Here is a 21018-nt window from a genome sequence, read left to right on the forward strand (position 1 = left end):
AGGAGTGCTGTTAAATGCCATCTCCTGTACATGACATGATGTTGTGGTTTGAATGAGAGCAGCCTCCATAGGATCATACATTTGAATTGTTGGTCCCTAGTTAGGGGAACTATTTGGAAAGAACCAGGAGATACAGCCTTGCTGGAGTAGGTGTGTTCTTAGAAGAGATGAGTCACTGGAATGATTTTTGAGGTTTCAAACATTCATGCCAGGATCAGCCACCTTCCCCCCCCCCCACTTTCTCCTTTTCTTTGTCTACTGCTAGTGGATCAAGAAGTAAAATTTTCAGCTACTGCTCCAGTGCCATGCCTGTGGTTTCCCACTGTCATGATAAAAACAACCATCTAAACTATAAGCAAGCCCACAATTAAATGCTTTCTAGAGGTTGCCTTGGTCACAATGTCTCTTCACAACAATTGCACTAAGATACACGGTCATCACAATTATGAACTCATAGCAATTGTAGTTACATATTGGAGACCTACATAAGATCAAATAAACCAAAATTCCCAAGTAAATTTAGTGTAGAATTACCAGGCCCCAGTCCTCCTTAGAGGGCTATTGACAGTTAACTGTTGTTGCGGTAGAGAGAATCATTTTTCTCTGAAGCCATGAGTAGTTTTGAATCGTAGCCATGAGCAGTTTTTTTAGGCCCCATTCTCTATCCACTCACACACAATTGTTGTTAGGCAACAGAAATTGGAGTTAATGATTGGTTTAAAACATGTTGACCTGAATTTAGGAAGAGAATCTTTGAGAGGATGTAGGGATAGTGGAAAGGAGAAAATTTCAGCATTTGATCATATTCCATTGCATACATGTATTAAGTTACAAAAATAACAAGATAAATGAAAACTCAGTTACATATTCAATTCAATATAATACTTTTGCTAACAATAATATGTAATACCTTGAGGATTACACAGACTACTTAGGAGTTTTTGTTGTGCTTTCTTATGCGGAAGGGTAAGTTAGGAAACAGCAATAATGAATTCCCGGTTACCAGCACTCAGTCTTTCTTTATTGCTCTTGTGTCTTTGTCTTTTTCCATTCAAAGAGAAAACTCTGATAGGAAATTTGTGTTCTTGCTGAGCTAAAACTGACTCTGCTCTGCCTTCAACTCTATAGATTAATTTCCCCACAAATCTGGATTGAAATAATTGTTTTACTTTGAGAATTCCATATAAATATAATTTATGTTGTCATTTTATAAAGACAACTTAACAATTTTATAATGTTGTTCTCCTTTTTAGAATATATTATATATTTGAAAACTAATTGGTCTGTTAGTTGCATTTCTCCAACTTTGTAAAATGTTTCCCAGTATTGAATTAAATTTCTGGACAGTCACTTTGTATTCTAAATAAACTTTATTAAATATATATTCACTCTGAGTTGAATATATAGCCTATACATATTATAGTTATATACATGTATGTATTATATACATAACTCTACACATATGTAGTTTCTCCTTAATCACCATTTTCACTAAACTGGTGCACTTGTTTTCACTTCAACACAACACAATAAGCCAAGCTCCATGAGTTCTATTAAGAAACCTTCACTGTTGACCTTAATCCTGAGGAAATTAGATAAGTGCACATTGGCATACATACATTAACATGATATCAGGGTTTTACTTCCCTGAACATCCTCAAACCTCCAAATTGACAACACGAGTCTTATTATCATTGTGGTTTTGCACTTTCCAACATGTCTTATAATTGGAATTATACACAACTTACTTTCTGAGATTGGTTTCCTCGATGTCAGTTTAACTTTCCTTTGTGTTCCGTTTTGGTTTCATAATTCTCTCTGTGTTTCTCTGTGTTCCTCTGCCCCCCTCTCTCTTTATTTCTCCCTGTCTCTTTCTTTCTCTGTCTCTTTATCTGTCTGTCTGCCTGTCTGTCTGTCTCTCTTTCCCCTCCATCCTGTAGAAACTACACTTCACATGATATGTCAGTTGTTGCTGTCAGGACTTTACTTTTTGAGTGACATATTTATGTCATTTATTATTGAGAACATGTCCCACAAATGCCCAAATTGGAGTAACTAGGTTTGAACTTGATTAGTTATCATTGTAATAAGACTGTAATTCTGTGTAGGCAAACAGCTCAGCTTATGACTAGAGCATTCAGAAACCTTATATCATAACAGCCATTTATAGTACGTATCCACAAGAACTTATGAATATATTTTTTCTTATTTTGTCCTATACATTATTTTAAGACTTACAAAATAGTTGGAACAAAAATAATATATTTTCTTAATTTTGGAAATTATTCTTAAATTCTTAAATTATTTTATCCTGTAATTCCCCAATAGTGAATAATAAATAGTTAAAGATGTGTTTTGGTTTCACTTTGTAATTTGTGCCAAAGTGTTAAAATCCTAAGTCCCTACACCTTACAACATCATTACAAATAATACAACACTGAAAACATGGATGCTCAATGTTTAATACATAACTATTTCTACTGAATAATTATGACTTTTCTAATATCCTTAAAAGTTCTTTTAAAAAAGATAACAGTTAATACTTTATGAATATTGTCAACATGTTAAATTAACCTTTATTCCACAGTTGGTCAAACCCACAGTGTGTACCTATTGAGAGGTCCTGGGGCTTCTTGGAACTCTTTTCCTTTCCTATCTTGCAACACTCAGTATCTCCATCCAACCCACTACTACCTGAGTAAGCTATAAATGCCCCTAGAAGTGCACATCTTGCATGTCTTGCAAGAGATATGAGATTCCCCCCATAGACTTATGAAGTCTCTCCCCTCTCTAGTCTCCTTCTGCCTATTCAATATGTCTGAAAACTTTAGTCATATCAGTAACCTCATTTTGCCTATATATCTTTTAGAAGTTTGCTGTGATCCATAGCCATTCCCTAATCTAGACTAAAATAATTTTCAATTTACTATGTTTTATAGATGAATATATAAATGAATATCTATTTTACCAGGTGATCTTCAAAACAGATTGACCTTTGATAATTAATTTACCTGCATTGTTCAAATTTCATTTTGATGTCCATATTCCCTCTTTTTTGACTTCCTATGAGACCTAAGCACCATTATGTTTTATTTTCCTTGCTATGCACATAACGAAGTCTAGAAAGTCTGCCACATTAGAATATTGGTGACACAAATTACTCATCAAGGAAGAAAGCCTCTAGTAGCATCTGAAGCTCTTGCTGCATAAGAATGATTAAATATTGCTGTAGAAAATCACAAGCCACAATAATTAATCAGATGAAAATCTACAGTAAGATACTCAAAAGCATCATTTGTTCTTTAACACAGTGATGTTATAGTGTTGAATGATGGCAGTCTAAATAGCCTATGATGGCAACTTCGATAAACTGGGTCTTGAGTCAGCTCCGTGTTGACAAGTGTGCCAGAAAAAGAAACTGAGAAGTCTAAAGAACAATAGCCACTACTTAAACACTCTGAGGGGAAAACAATAGACATGATTATTTGACATTAGTAACCCGTAAGTTGCTCATAAAGTAGCATCTTTTTAACTTATATGAGAACAGTATCACAAATGCTTTTGTAGTTAAGAAATTAAAGCTTAATTTTATCCAGTTACTTTTCAATATTGTCTTTCTTGAATGTGTTTATTTTGAAGTCTCTACTTTTGGGTTTTTACTTTTATATATTATCTAAAAACAGTGGAACTAATCCTACTGTAAGAATTATATGACACCTTGCATTCATTATAATAATTTACAGAATAGCTATAACACTATAAGTAACAAATGAATGACATATTAGTAACTGAATTAAAATATCCTTTGTTGAAATCATTGCAATTAATAAACTCAAGAACTTAAGTCAATATTACTTTAAATGTATGATCTTCTTATTTTAGAGTATATATAATTACTCAGACATCTTCATACAAACAGATTATTCATTCCATGGTGGAAAAAAACAAAACAAAACAAAAAAACTCCTAAGTATATTATGCAATACTATAGTGCATTGATAGGAATTTGTTGATATTGTAACAATCAACAATAAATTGAAGTTAATGATCTGCTTCACTATATGTTATTGCCAATGAACAGTGCATGGCCTCTCATATGTATTCTTAAACAGTGTTCAATTATGTGATAAAGTAAAACGTTATTGTCATGAAATATGCTGGAAACATTATTGTCATGAAATATGCTGGAAAATCCTGTCTTCACTTTCTAGATGGGGTGTCATTCAAAATAGACTTCTCCAAAGTAAATGATTAGAGTCAAGTGGTTTTATCTTTTAGTCATTTAAATGCCACTAAAATTATTGATGATATTTGAGAGAAAAAAATGGCACCACAGCGGAAAAACAAGATATTTTTAAGGGTTATGATAAATAAATTTACAAAATATATTTTTATGTCATTTTAAATGTGCATTGTGTTACTATCTGTTTGTGTGTGAATGTTATTTGTGCATGTCCATATATGTACCATGATATATTTCTGGAGGTCAAATTTCAGGAGTTGGTTATCTCTTTCTACCATGTAAGTTCCTTGAACTGGACCCAGGTCATTATCCTTGGTAGCAAGCTCACTTACCTGCTATATAAACTCACCAACCCATAAGTACAATTTTGATGTAACTCTTTGGATTAACTAAAATACATATGTTTTTAATTAGTATTAAATATTCCATATATGCATTATTCCCCCACTTTCTCTTTAATTCCTCTTATGTTTCCAATACTCTTCAATTCATGAACTTTTCCTCTTTAATTATTAATTTCATGATATTATATTGCATAGCTTTATTTCTAAATGTCTGATTTGGGAATGTAAGAAATCATGGTTGTCCTTGATGCTAAAAGCCAGAATTTTGCCCACATATAATTATATTTTAAATTTTACCATATTAACTTTTGTTTAGCCTTCACATAAAATACATACCTTTTCCAAGAAAGGACCAACCAACTAGTCAAAAGGAACAACAGAATTATAATTTGTTTCCCTGTATATTATTCTTTGTTCACCAAGTAGTGATTCTGACTACTTTTTAGAGTCTCAGACAATATTTGGCCAGCCTTTCAGCAAATTCTGCTGGGTTTATCAAAGAAATTCATATAGTGTGTAGGTCCTTTTCCCCACCTGTGCTGTTTTCATCTGACAGCAGAATAAGTCATTACTGTCATCTACCTAGTTTATTCTGATTTGTCTATATGTTCCCGTACTTGCCTATCCTAGGCAGTCTTAACAGATCTCAGTCTACATGCTTAGTTGCAGAGAGTGTGGCTATATTCAGAGACCTCTGCTGTGAGCCTTAGAGCTTTCTCTTTAAGTTCTCATAATTGTTGGGATGTGACGTAGCCATACCTATGTATCCTATGTATCCTAACTGGACTTGGACCATCTGCCCCCTTCCCATGAGAACAATGCTATCTCCTTTCCTTATTTTATTTTTCATTATGAAACTAAGCCTTTGCTCCTTTAATGCCTAGAATCATCCATTACAAAAAGTCATTAGTGAAATGTATAGGTGAGATTATTTCTTTTATTATTGACTTTTATTGAGATTATTTGTAAGTTTAGATGTTAAATCCGTCCATGCTAGTCACATTTTTCATCACTTATTTTTATATTTCTGTATTTGCAAATTTGTAAATTGCATTGTACTAAACTTGACAGTTTGGCATGTATATCATTTAAACAAATCTGTTGTATGTTTCAATTATTATAAAATTACTGTTGAATTTATATATTTTGGTATACTTAATATAAGAAAATAATCAAAATCAACAATTTATTTAAGTGAAACAACCTAAGAAGCAGAGCAATATTTAAGCAAAAAATACTATTTTATATTTTAAATTCTCAACACACCAAGAATCAAAAGAGTACTTCCATTTGATTTATCATGTTTACATTATCAAGTTCTATTTTTCTAATCATTTTCTTAGTAGAGATACACTTTTAAGACTATAATTAAATTACTTTGAAGATCAAAAATTAACTCAAACTAAGTCATATTTAATTTCAGGTGTGAAATTCATATAAAATTATGCAGATGACTACATAAATATGAGCCAAGAAAGGTTAACAATAATAGACACGCTAAAATGAGCAGGGAAGCCCACAAGAACCTCAACACCACAGAAAGAACTGCAAGCAACTAGGAAGGCTAAGAGTGGAAGAAATACTCATTCCCAGGGAGAGCATTCCAATTGGCTGTCCAATAAAATATCAAATGGCCAGCCCTGAAAACATACATATTATCTATATTATACAGATTTAGCAGGTTATAGTTAGGGATACATATTTAGAAATACATATGTACATGCAATAGTAATGAGAAAATAGGCCATGCATTTGAAAGAGAGCATTAAAGAATATAGAGAATGGTTTAGAGGGAAAAAAGGGAAGGGGAAAAGGATATAATTATATCACAAACTCCCAAATAAAAGCATTAATAAAAACATTTTAAAAAATGTTAATTGATACTTTAGAGCCTCCAGACAGTTATTAAAAGGGAAAGATATGAAAATTGTAATAAAATCCACATTTGAAGAATCACAAGGGTCATTGTATATTTTGTGTCAATATTTAAAATGACAATCACTTTAAAACAAAACATGCTAGAGATGTTTTCATCTACTGCTTTCATAATCACATGGGACATAATTTAATAATGAATACTCATATTGTCCAGTTGAACAAAATATTTTCAAGGACATTTGAAAGGATTTGGAATCAGACAGGTCTGAATGAACATGCTAGAGTAAGTTATTTGAATCCCATGCTTCTAAAGTGATTGTCCCGTTGATAAGGAAGCTAGAATCTGATAATCATTGACTTTTTTGTGGAAAACATCCATTAGTTTGGAAGACTGCCAATACCTTCCTATTTAAGAAAGATGTGAAACAGACTTGCATTTGAATAGCATTAAATCAATGTTCTCTTTCCTGGCCCACCCAAAAAATGCCTCTGCATAAAGATTTTAGATTTCTATGAGTAACACAGGCTTTTAAGTATTGTTCACCCATAATTCAAGGAGCTTCAAAGTCTCCACTGACTCTTTTGAAACAGAGGACCCATCTTTTATTTTAATAGAGGAAGTAAATATTGATCAAAGTTTCAACTTTAGTCTACCACCAAGTGTCTCTTAAGGAAGTTTTAACTAATGTGGGGCAAGAAACATATTTGCAGTATCAACTATGGTTATGTATCATAAGTAAAGACAACTGAGCTCTGATATTCAAAACATGTTTTTTCCACTCAATTATTGATTTATTTTGTTTCTGTGTGTTAATTGAATGATTTTGGAGATATATTTTAGCCCAGAAGAGCTGGAGATTAGGATATCAGAAGCTGAGGTTGATTACAGGCAATGAAATCTTTAATATATATAGCAGTAAAAGTAGTAGCCGTTGGGAAAAATTGTGAAGCCGACTACAGAAACTTGACAATGGGTGGTGTTGAGAAAAGTATATTCTGAATTCAATATATAGGTTAAATTTCACTGATAGTCACAAATTGCCCCCATCTCATGACTCTGATGGATATAACATGGGTCCTTTCTGTTTTCCATGACAAATGATGTTCTTGAATCATCTTTGTCCCAACAGTTTGTGAACCTGACACATCTGTTTCTTCCTCAGAGCTTTTGAATGCTTTCTCTTACTCAAGAGTTATTCTTGTTTTTGTCTGACAACAGTTTATACCACTAGGTTAATAACTTAGTATCATGCTTTCAAAGAGTAATGATGCTTCTAGAAATGGTGGTATTCATACCCATTGCAGTTATACCCATTGCATTTCAATGTTCCTCTCAACACAGTAAACTCATGCTGAGTTTGTACATTGACTCCTCAGTGATAACTTAGAGAGCTGTTAAGATGGCTCAGTAAATAATGCTCATGTTCCTAAGATGGATACTTTCAACTTCATTCCCAGGGCCCTCATGCTGAAATGCAAGGAATGAATTTCTCTGGCTTGCACACATGTTCTATGGCATGTATATGGCCACAGACATATACAGCATACACAGCACACCCACAGAAAGTAAATAAAAGAGAATTTAAAAATTTAAATTCATTTTAGAGCTTGCAGAGCAAGAGCCACATGTATGCCTCTTTTATTAACTAATGTTGTTTTTGTTGTTGTGGGAATTCCCACTAAATGGTAGACAATATAAAGTTTAAGAACAAATGCTCATGTGAAGTATTTAATAGATGTGGTTATGTCTTCAATGGTCTTTCTTTGTTAATATCACCAAGGATTTCTTGATTGTATCAATTGAGAGGTAACTGGGGTGGAGATCTTCTATGGCATTATTCTAGAATTTACTGTTAATATAACAAATATAATTTTGTGATTTTTGTATGCAAACTCTTTAAATAATTTTATGAAAGAATAAAATAATTTTACTTATTTATTAGATTTTTGAGTCCACTGCTTTGGGAAGGTCAGAAGAGGAGATGAAAATCCTCCAGCTGCACCACACAGGTGATGAGAACTGTAGTCTGTTTTTTAGAAACAGTGGTATGAACTCTGTAGCACTGGAATGTCTCTCCTGCCATTAAAACACTGTTTTGCAGTTGTACATTATAATAAAGTTAAGTAATAGCAACCATGATATGAAATAGTAATTATTTTCAATGTAAAGACCTAAAAAATTTAAGCCAATTTAAATTTTTTATATTATATTGACTTGCTTATGGTCCATTTGGAAAATATATAAATTGGTCTCATTAAATGGATAAATTTGAAAATAGTTGAAATATATGATAAAAAAGCATGATCCAATTTTATTTCTGAGAAATTTCTTAAGCATGGAATGACCCTGTGCTAAGAGAAGACATATTTGTGCTCAGATGCCACAGCACAAGAATTAGGATATCATTGCATTGTCCAAAAGATGACTGGTTGTATTGCCATGTTTTTACTATGCTATCCAAGTTCTTTCTTGAGGAACGTTTCAAAAATAAACACAGGCAGTGATCAAGGCAGAGTTAGATAACAACACAGAATAAGTTTATCTTCTAATAAGACAATATTAACTTCCAGATATTTTTGAATCTAGAAATAATTCAATATTCATGGAAGTAAAATTTAATATGCATACACAGTAAAAGCAGACACATATAGTAACCACTTAATCCATTTTTCAGTATCTATTTTTATCCTTTTTATGCATTTCTTATATGTTAACCAGCAATGGACCTCATGTAATTAAACCATATCAACGATTTCTCCATGAAGATTTATATTTATATAATACAGTTCTATATAACAAAATAATATATTTATATTTCAGAATTAGTATTGTTGAAAGCCAAGACTATATTGTATTTTATTAAGAGTTTCTATTTCCAGCATGTTGTGCATATTTTTGGATACATATCATATATGATCAGAAGTACAAGATATTTTCCCTACTTATTTGAACAGAATAAGGAAGAGAAGGAAAATAAAACATTCTAGAAGAGTGTGTAAATTGAAGTCATAGTTTCTCTTAGAAAAACTGTAAAGAAAATATGGACTAATACCTTCTTTTAACAGTATACTCATCATTCTTTAAATAATTATATTTAAAAATAATAATTCAAGATAACTTAAACATTAGCTCTACATAGAAAATCCTATTTATATAATGCTAGAAGGATACATGCATTTAAATCCTCTTTGATTGCATCCTGAGATGATATTTTATTTATTTACATCTTTTACCTCTAAGAAATCATATTATCAGGCTGGGCAGCGGTGGTTCATACTTTTAATCCCATCACTTGGGAGGCAGAGGCAGGTGGATCTCTGTGAATTAGAACCCAACCTAGTCTATAAGAGCTAGTTCCAGTATAGATTCAAAAGCTACAGAGAAAGCCTGTCTTTGTCCAAAAAAAAGTCATATCAACAGCTTTCACTCAATAAGAAAGTAAGAAAGACATATTCTTAATATGGCAATAACAAAACTGGGTTTAATGGGACAAAAGGGATGATTTTACATGAATACAGAGGCCTGTGTGGTGTGTAGAATCTTTTTTTTCTTATAAAATATTATACAATTCTTTCTTTTGTCCAGTTTAGCACCAAAGTCTTTTAACTACTAATAGTGAAATACAAATAATATTCTTGTTCAAGTGGCATTAAAATTAAGCATTGTACCAATAACTGTATTCCAGAAGAGAATTAATTATTTTTGTAATTAATGATAAACTTTTCAGTTTATGACATAACCCTTATAACTGAAGTGAATTTCATTTGGAAGAAAAAACAGGTAATTTATCTGCAGGAGACATTCTGAATACAGCCTGAGGAATGTTTACATAATCAAAAAGATATTCCTTAGCTTCTGGAGTAGCCCAGAGGATAATATTTATTGTGATTGACAATTCCATTATCTTTTCCATGTATTACAATCTACTTAATATGAAGAAAAGCTCCCTCTAACTCAGGCTACCTACTGACAAGGTAGTTTTGAAGATTTATTGAAATGAAGAACACAAGAAAGCCCTCACAAAAAGAATTGAACATAGAAACAAACAACAAAATAAAGATCCCTTCAAAATACTTGCAAAACTGTCATGTTTACTATGATATGGACTAAATCTGAGCAGACAAAGAGGAGAGCAAGTTCAGTATTACAACATATCTGTGGTGGATTGAAAGAAAATGGTCCCCATAGACTCATGGGGGGGCATTATTAGGAGGTATAGGATTGTTGGAGTGGGTGTGGCCTTGGAGGAAGTGTGTCACTGGGGTGGTTTTGAGATTTTAGAACTCAAGTCTGACCCAGAATATAATTCTCTTCCTGCTGCTGCCAATCCTGATATACAACACTCAGCTACTTCTTCAGTCCTTGTCTGCATGCTGATATGCTTCCTCCTAGGATTATAATAGGCTAAACCCTCGATTATTGCAAATCAGTTCCAATTAAATGCTTTTCTCTATGTGAGTTGGTCATGTCACAGTGTCTCTTTACTGCACTATAAATCCTAAGACATTACTATACTGGAAACATGGGCATCAATCCATGGCTCATTTCATTATTTTATGAAATGGCATATACACAAATTTATCTCTTTTCTTTCTCATTCTCCTTTTTCTTCCTTCACTCCCCTCTCTCTCCTTCTCCCTCTCTCCTTGTTCCTTCTTCATTTTCTCTCCTTCTGATACATTTCTCCTCCCCCATCTCTTTGAGATTTTTAGACAAATTATCAGTTTCCCTCCAACTTGCAGATCTCTTACCTTGGTTTCCAGAGTGCTAGGAATACATGTATATAGTCCCAGCTACACCCGAATCTTAGGTATAAATGGGGAAAAGCTTGCCATGTTCTCCTTCAGTGTAGACACTAATGAGCTGGCCTCAGTTCAATAAACAACTTTTCACCTATGCTTGTGGTAGAAAGTCTCATAAAACTCAATGATCTCAAGCTACAAGAATACATTAAGTAGAGGGGCATGTTGGGAAGAAGGCTTTCAGCAAGATAAGAAGGAAATTAGAGGAAAAATGAGAGCACAATGACTAAAATAATCTAAATGTATGAAACTGTTAATAAAATGCTTCAAGAAATAAATTTATTTCAAGAAATATTCAAGTCCCAATGCTGTCTGTATTAGATTGTAATGAATGTAAATTCACTTGGAATGATGAAAATTCTTTTAAACTAGTCTATAATTTCACAAAGTTTTAACAATATCGAAAAACAATTATGTATCAGATTTCCCTACATTTAGGTTAACATTAGAACTATAATGTTTTAGAGGTGGATCATCATATTTTCATGGTATAATGTTAAAATTAAGTTTGGTCATGTGGCTTATTAGATGAGGCTAAACAGTATAAGGAGATACCTCATAACTATAAATGGAAACGTGTAATTTAATTTTACAAACACTAGATTATCAAAATTTTCATCTTAGTTTAGTCGAACCATGCAAAGTGAAAGTTTAGGCTGGTGTTAGATTTTCCTTGCCTGTGGTCTAAAAGTACATCTTTACTCTTTTTCTTTTTTCTTTCTTTCTGATACTCATATGTCAAAATCTATAGAATTTGGAATTTGAGGGAAAAATCTTAAAACAACAACCAAAAAAGAATTTCAGAGTTAATTTCTTCGTTTTTCCTAAGTATATAAAACCAATTAACACAGCATTAAACCATGTTGTTATTGATCTTTGGGTCAAAGACAAATAAACCGCTGCAAGCAATGATAGCTCAGAGTGAAATGTGAACAAGGTTTGGTTCTCAAGAATTTCACTTTGAGTTGTTTCTCATGGTTTCTTTAGCTTAACAGGGAAGATGTAGCACATTTACCTATTTCACACCATATACAGCCTTTTCTAACATAGTCTCTTTTCTTTGGTCAGGCAAACTTTCTTCATTTCCAAAGAAAGAGGGAAAAGGAGAAAGACAGAGAGAATGTGCAGAGAGAATACAAGTTAATCATTTGATTTTAATGAAAATGACTTTTTCAAACAAAGCATAATGTTAACTCCATTTTACTAATGGATTTGATCAGAAAGATCTCATTTGTTTCCATTTTGTCTTGCCAGATATTCCTTGTACACTGTCCCTTGTCTGTATATTCAGATTAGACTGAAAATCTGCAACTCTTCTACAATTTGGTTTGAATATCTTCAAGTAGGGTTTAATTTCAAGTACTGTATAATTTTATGAAATGTGATATTTTATCATTATGAAAGTTGTGCACAATTAAGAACAATCAGTAAGAACAGAGGTGGAGAAACCACATCATCAGTAAAAGAGATCTTCTAGCCAGGAAGCAAAAGACAAGAATGTGTCTAGGGTGATAAAGAAAACAATATTCTTTTATTGCAGCAAACCAGCTTATACTTATATATCAGAGATTCATAAATACCTTTCATAGTACTCAATCTATCTATCTATCTATCTATCTATCTATCTATCTATCTATCTATCTATCTATCTATCATCTATCTATCTATCATCTATCATCTATCTATCATCTATCCATCCATCCATCCATCCATCCATCCATCTATCCTTCCTTCCATATATCTATTTATATCTATCATCTATCTAGCATTTTTCCATCCTTTCTTTCTCTGTTTCTTTCTTTGTTTCTTTATTTTTTATCTATCTCTCCTTCTTTATCGATCTACCTCTATCTATCATCTATTCACCTGCTATCTCTCTTTTTCTCCAAAATAATATATCTGGGGGCTGGAGAGATGGCTCAGAGGTTAAGAGTATTGCCTGTTCTTCCAAAGGTCCTGAGTTCAATTCCCAGCAACCACATGGTGGCTCACAACCATCTGTAATGGGGTCTGGTGCCCTCTTCTGGCCTGCAGGCATACACACAGACAGAATATTATATACATAATAAATAAATAAATAACTATTTGGAAAAAAAATAATAATATATCTGACATACACAGTAGACCATGTACTTCATTTTCCAGATACTTCCTGTGTAGTACTGTATCTTAGCACTATTCTGCACCAGACTTTATTATGTACTCAAGAGTCCCTATACCCACTTTTCTGGCTGCCCCACTTTCTCACTAGCCACATTAATATTTTGATTTTTCTTCCTCGAGTTGAATTGAAATTTCTAAATAAAATACATTTCCATTTCACCTTTTACCACACCCACTTCACAGTTAATCTTAGTTGAAAATCTAAAATTCTTATGTGACTTCAGAGATTATAAAAATTGACCACTGCAGTTTTTAGACTTGATATCCTTCTATCTGTCACTGGCCTTTTTTGTTGGTTTTATGAGCATGATCCAAATTGATCTCTCTGGATTTATTCTGTTCCCTGTACTTGGATCATATATCTCCTAGTATTTAACAATACTTCTTTTTACTCAGGGAATTTCTCTCATGATATGGATTATAAGAAAGCTTTCTCAAGCATTCCCATTCAGCTTTCTCTCAGTTAGATGTATACTTGCTTGAGAGTTATTGTTCTTAAATTTTCTTAAATTCTTCTGTGACTCATTTATTTCTTTGTTTAATATAAAATGACAGATTTTGGAATAGTTTTCATGTTACTCTAATCTGTGTGATTTTATGAATGATCATTTTATTGTAAGAATTCAAGTTATGTCTTTATTGATGAATGATTTATAAATCAATGAATATAATAGAAAGCTAAAGTAAGAAAAGAAGCAGACTAGTTGATGAACTTGCCAACACAAAATTATGAAAACCCTACATAAAGTGCTTTCATTGCAAAATACCCAAGTGTTGCTGTACTAATTCAGTGTAATTAGTAAAGCAAAGTCTTCACTTAAAGCAAAATCAGATAACATTTAGGATTTTTGTTTGGGTGATTCATGGTTAGAAAACTAGAAGTAAATGTAAAACAAATTTGTTAAAGAGATACGTCTGCAAATGGGAGTAGAATTATTAAACATGATTCCTCAGGAACCAATGGAGAAGAAAAGACATACAGAATTATATTTTAAAATAAAATGACTTCATTATAAGGAACTGGAAAAAATTGTACAGATGTATGTGCATGAAAAAGCCTGTGCCACAACCAAAAGACTGAATGTGGCAATAGACTCCTATATACCTAGAAGAACTGTTCTGAATCACTGGAGATTTGCTTTGGATTTTATAATTTCCATGTTAATTTTTATGCTTTTGCTTATGTGTCTTTTGTGTCTGTTTGCTTTTGAATATTATTTTGGAAATGAATTTACTTATGGGTTTAAAGAAATTATGTAGCATATACAGAAACCTGAAAATATTACATAAAACAATAATTCTTAAATCAAGGGTTATACAGAGGAAAATATATGGGTTTAGGGTCCAGAATATAAATTAGGGATTAGGCTATATAAAGAAACTGATGAGAACTACCAACGGTTTTGCTAACATTAAAAATCATAAGAGCATACAAAACAGATGCTGATGTTTAATTGATGTCTATCAATTAAACTGATAACTCTGTAAATTAGTGAATGCATTGTCAGAGAGAAAACAGCCAAATGGCTTCTGTTTCTTAGTGCATACACAGATGATTCTGTCCCACACAAAAAAGGAAGGCTATAATTTATAAATCTTAAAACTAGAGGCTTATAATGAGTATACTGCAGAATTAGAGAGGAAAGCTGAGTTAGAAGCACAGACTCCAGACAGTGTGGATGATCTAGGTAGGGTTAGGAGAACACTCATCTCCAGCCATTGGTCTTTACAGATAGGAACAAGATCTGGGTTATAGAGAAGCTGCATTTTAGTCTCAGATACATTAAGGAATGCAGAGTTATGTGTTTCTAGACAGATTAGTAACTAGCTGAGGTGGCAAATAACGGGCTTTAAATTCAGGAGATCTAAGCTTAAAACCCTCTCATTACATAATACTTACATTTTTTTTATATAGTCTGGAAAATGAAGATCTAGCAAGTAAGAGAACAAAGTGCATACATAGTTTTAAGTGATCTGTGATAAGCACTTAGATGTTAGTATTCAACTTTCAGCCTTAGAATCCTGCTTACTGTCAAACCATAGCTCATTCCCTTATATCTGGAATAAAATATCAAACAAAATAAAATTGTCTCTGAAGAATACAGCACATTTATTTATACCAGAATCGTATATCTGCACCCATTAATTTACTTCTAAAGCAGGAGAAAGTAACTGACATAAAGGATTGATTCTTCCCACAAATAAGTACGCAACTTGCATTTTGTCGATATCATCTGAATGCCTTAAATAATGACATATTTAAACTGTTTGAACTTATATTGATTGATTGATTGATTGATTTTTAAAATAATGGAAGTTGCATAGAGGTGTGAGTGAAGCCTTTATAATATATTAAGTCATACTAAGGTCAGTAGAATCCCATGTCCTGGAATCATGTTCTACAAATATCTAATAACTCATCTATGATTCTTGTGTCTAATGTACTGTAATTTTACAACAAAGAAGAAAATAAGGTATTTAGAATGTCTGTGGTGTTTGGTCCCTGTTGTATTTTGAAATGACAATCACAGAAATATTCTTTCATACTCATTTCAGGCCCCAAGATTTTTCTGTCACTTTGTTCTCTATTTTTAACAAGACCGTTTTTTTGTAAAAGGTTATTACAACACTCTCACATACCTTAGTCTTCTTTCTACTACTTTTTCATTTCTCAAAATAATTGATGGATCCAAAGCTATTCTGTTATGAAGGAAAATGCATGTTACTACCTAATGTTAAAAAATGTCGCTGTCTTAAGAGAAGCACTTTTTCTTTCATACAGTGCATTGCTGCTACAGTTCAGGGGATGAGGTTACATAACTCTAGCTATCCATTTCTTTTTGAAGGTTTATTTTATCTTTATGTGTACATGAGAGTATCTGTGTTTAGGAATTTGTAATCAAAGTCAGGTACCTTCAAAATCCTGAAAGGGATACACCATCTCATAGAGCCAAAGTTGCGGGTAGTTATGAGATACACAACACAGGTATGTGCTGGGATTGAACTCAGATTCTTTAGAAGATCAGCAGATGTTTTTAACATTTAGCTTCCTTTCCTACTCTCCTAAACATAGTTTTTATATTCTATGACATCCTCCTATGATGTCCTCTAGAACATCAGAATCACTTGCTTTGCATTCATTATCTCATAGGCAGAAAAGGAGGGAAATACCAGTCAAACCTAGTTTTTGCACACATTTTTGAGTTTCAAAGAAACAGAGAGAGCTGTGAGCATAACCATCCTCTTCCTACTCCTAGTGACTCTCTTTTGTTTCTAGCTAGTGCCTTTTTTACTTTCTTTTCTTTTTGTGTATGTGTACAGATCAACTGAAGGTAATCAGAGCTGTTGTGGGATCATGTTTTCAGTGGCCCTGTCACATCCAGAAGACAGCATTATGGATTCCCTCCCTATCTTCTGCCTTTTTTTTAATCTTTTCTTCCACAATTTTATGCTTCTTGGTACCTGAATCACATGATACAAATGTGCCATTTAGCTATGAGCACTCAATGGTCACTTATTCTCTAAACTGGGCAAATTATACGTCTATTTATTAACTCTCACCCACTGCAAAAGAAAGAGCTCCTCTCTCCAAACCTGCAAACTACTCTGATCTTGGCATAGACATAACCACTTAGAAGGTAGTTTGACTAAGTCACAATTTAGCAAAACTTCCACTTTAGGGTTTATGGTGTCTCCAGCTACAGGATTTTGACCAGGCTTATATTGCCAGATATACATTCCTTATTGATTTATTCACTCATTGTTTGTTTTAACAGTTGGTTACCCTCCCAAACAGTCAGTATGCATGGTCCATAGCATGGTAAGAATGTTGATAGCTTTTCTTTTTTTTCCTTCCCTCCTCTCTCCTCCCCTACCCTCCCTTCCCCTTTCTTCCCTTCCCTTCTTTTCTTTACACCAGCTACTTGAATGGAATTTTCTAACACTGTTAATATGCTTTAGAATATAGCAAATTTCCACTTTAGTTCCATTATAACTACCCCGTGTCTTGTATCTAAAATCGCATTCATAACTTATCCATATGAACTCTTAAGTGAGAAACATCCTATTGCAATTTGATAGGAAAAAAAAAACTCATCACATGACCTCAGGAAGATGTCAGAGTTATTATTTCTCAGGCTTGTGGCTAATGATGCAAAAATTAGTAAGGCAAAATAAAATTACCTGGCATGAGTGAGAAGGAAACATGGAAGATGCAAGAAACCTGCTTAGAAGTTTACTAGTGGGGGTTTAAAGGCCTTGTGAGGTCAGTGTGCAGAGAGAGTGAGAAGGCTGAAGATGGCATGTCCAGCTTTTAAAGTCTACCTAGTACATGTGCACAGGGGCATGACACGGCTATGTTATAGACAGATGATGGAGCTCACACATGCACACAAGATCTCACACAGTTGTGTCATATGTAGGTGATATAACCATGCTGCACATGCATGGCCCTGGAACCCGGAATTTTCAGCTATGTTGTGGCTAAACATAACACAAAGCACCTGAGTTATAAAGAACATGTCTGAGAGAAACCTTTAAAAACAAGTCCCTCCTACTGAAGAAGCTTGGGATCTTCTATTCCATAACTAGCTGTGTTCATAAAGAAATGTTGATGTATATGAGCTATACATCATATATATGAAATATATATATACATTTCAGAATTACAGCATGAATACCAAGTGAAATAATAAGCAAACCAACTTTCATATTTTGAAATTAAGTAAGCCTGATGTAAAATATGTTTCTAAAGGTATTAAAGAAAATTATAAAGAAAATAAAGAAGTCAAAACAGAAAAGTGGGAAAAGAAGCATTAGTCAAAATAAAATATAACAAAATTCTACTCCATATTTCTAAGTTATTTTTCTTCATTACTCATAGGTAAGAAAAGAGGCATTAGAGAAGTTTTAAAAATTTACAAACACTAAACGCTAATGCCTGTTACCCAGATATTACTGTATTTTGAACAAAACATAATGAGCAGGAAGTTTAACTTTAATTTAGTCAAAATGTTTTATACTTTAAAAGTACTTTTAAAATAGAGATTGTGGATTTTTATTATTAAAGATATGATCAATGTAAAATGAATTCATTAACTGAATTATAATAATGATTCTTCCAATTGCTTGTAGGAAATTAAAGTATTAAAATAATAATATCAAATTTCCCTTTACGCTAAGCAATATAATTGATTACCTGGAGAGAAAAGAATAAGAAATATTCATTGGATGAAAGTATAACCAAAACCAGAAATATGCAAAACAGCAATTAGGTTATTTAATAGAACTGTCCATAAATATCATCTGCTTTACAAACAATGGATTAAAATAATGAAAGTGAGCAAATTATTTACATCTTGTTACAGGTTGAAGATCCCACAATCTTTTCCCACAGTTGGGGAATGTTATTAAATATTATCTTGTACTAATAATCCTCTTTTCTAAAAAAATAAATGTTGCATTTTCAAAAATGTTCAGAAAAAATATAACAGATATATTTTCATTGTCTACATTTTTAAGCTTTATGCATCATGATGCATTTCGAGATTATGGTTAATATAAACCACCAGGGCTATGTCTCTGCTCCTCCACAATGGAAGACATGTATACAAACACAGGATATTCCTCAGGTGGAGAAATGATTCTCTCCAGAACCATAAGAACCAAAGCCCACAATTACAAATACTGAGTTACAGTGATGCTGAACTGAAAGTAGTATAAACACAGGTTGATTGCAGTACAGGAACTGATCCTGTCTCTTTGGAAAATCTTTGACATTGTCAATCAAAATATGCATATTTGCCTTTTGACTTAGTAATCTCTCCTCTAAAGACTTATGGAAAAATATGCATTTATACAAATGAACACACTGAAGGTTATCAGAAGTACTAATCTCTGCCAATAGGATATTTCATAGCTGAATCATTAGCAAAAAACATGTAATCAATTGGGTTGGGGACTTAGCCTAGTGGTAGAGTACTTGCCCTAGCAAGTACAGGTCCTCAGCTCTGAAAAATAATCATGTAATGAATTTAATTGTGTATCTGATGAAGTTCAAATGTTCAAAGAGTATTTAGTAAATAACAAAGCACAACAATATATATATAAAACCTTCCTGTTTGTATTTTATTTTCTGCTAGTATGCATGTATTTGTATTTATCTGCCATATTGGACTGTATGTATAAGCAATAAATCTTTGTCTGGGTGTGAGTGGCATTTGTTGGAGCCCATAAGACTATACCATAACTGTACAGCTGAAAGATTCATAAAGGCAGGCCCACAGTGTACAATTTATAGAGCACTCTGTTAGCAGAGCTTTGGGAACAATTGTGTTTTGGAAAAGTGCTGTCATATCTGTGGAAACCTTGTGAAGCCATGATTCTCCCTTAAAAATGGGATTCACTACCAAAATACAGTGTAACTTCTACAAGGGCAGTAGAAAAACCTTTCCATTCCCCTCATACCATGAGGCCTTTGAGTGATAACATTCACTCCTTGTTCTAATGTTCAATTTTTCATAGATTCAGTCCCACAAAATCACCTAAGAACAGACCATGTTAGAAATGTCTAAAGAAGACAGGCACTAAGAAGGCAGTGTGCTCCACCTTTGTCAGCAACCAAATCTGGGTGTCCCCAGCGCTGGTTATCACAAAAGAGATTAGAAGAGGAGAGTGTTTAGTAACTTTATCTAGTGGTTTGAAAGTCAGGTATTTCCCCTAGGACACTAGCTATTACCTGAGTGCTGTCATCTGTTCCAGAGTGCTGCTTTGTCAGATTCTACCTGCCCTTTTGTGATTTTGATATGCATATTCTCTTTGTCTTTGTCTGTGGAGTTTTCCAACTATGTTGTAAAAACTAGAAACCTTGTGGAGATCACCCTCACCCCTTATTCTGCACCACAAACCTTCACTTCATTTTCCCCCTCACCTGACAAATAAAAATCATGCAGAAGTAACGTACTTGAGTTATTTATTTATTCTTGCGCTCAGAACTTTTCTTGCCATAAACATTTTATTTTGAGCCCTGAGGGGGTACTAAGACTGGTACTCAAGGCCCCCAGTAGGCATTCATTGATCTAGGTAGAGAGGAATAACATACATTGTTCCTGATCTTTAATGAAGAATTTTAAACTTGGATTTACAAATGTTTAAATTTTAAAATCTAACGTTAATAATATATTTAGCTTATATATGTGCATATAAATATAAATTTATATATGTGCATATATATATACAAATTAATTTAAAAGGTCATGAATCTGAAATAGAGTAAGAAAGAGAATGTGGGAGATTTTGGAAGAAGGAAAAGTGAGGGAGAAATGTAACTATATTATAATCTCAAAATAAAAAGTAATAACAAGTTGATTTCACTTTAACTTTTATTTAATATTTCTCATCCTTTTAAGTTTTGTTAATAAGCAAACAAATTTTGTCCTAAATTTCTTCAAAAGGGTAACTTAGCAAATTATGCTAGTTAGTTATTCAATGGGATACGAACTTGGGTCTTATGAAAAGAGGGAACTTCAGGAGAGAATCTATTAGATTGGCCTGTGGGTTTTGTCTGTGGCAAATTTTCTTGAATAACAA

At 33.0% G+C, this 21018-nt stretch overlaps 1 protein-coding gene across 6 annotated transcripts in view; it reads right to left on the reverse strand.

The window, feature by feature from the left end:
* Positions 1-21018, reverse strand: part of Spock3 (SPARC (osteonectin), cwcv and kazal like domains proteoglycan 3) — a 362591-nt gene that overhangs the window by 138675 nt on the left and 202898 nt on the right. The window lies entirely within an intron of this gene.

This window comes from Arvicola amphibius, chromosome 4 (assembly GCF_903992535.2).
Source record: "Arvicola amphibius chromosome 4, mArvAmp1.2, whole genome shotgun sequence".
NCBI lineage: Eukaryota > Metazoa > Chordata > Mammalia > Rodentia > Cricetidae > Arvicola > Arvicola amphibius.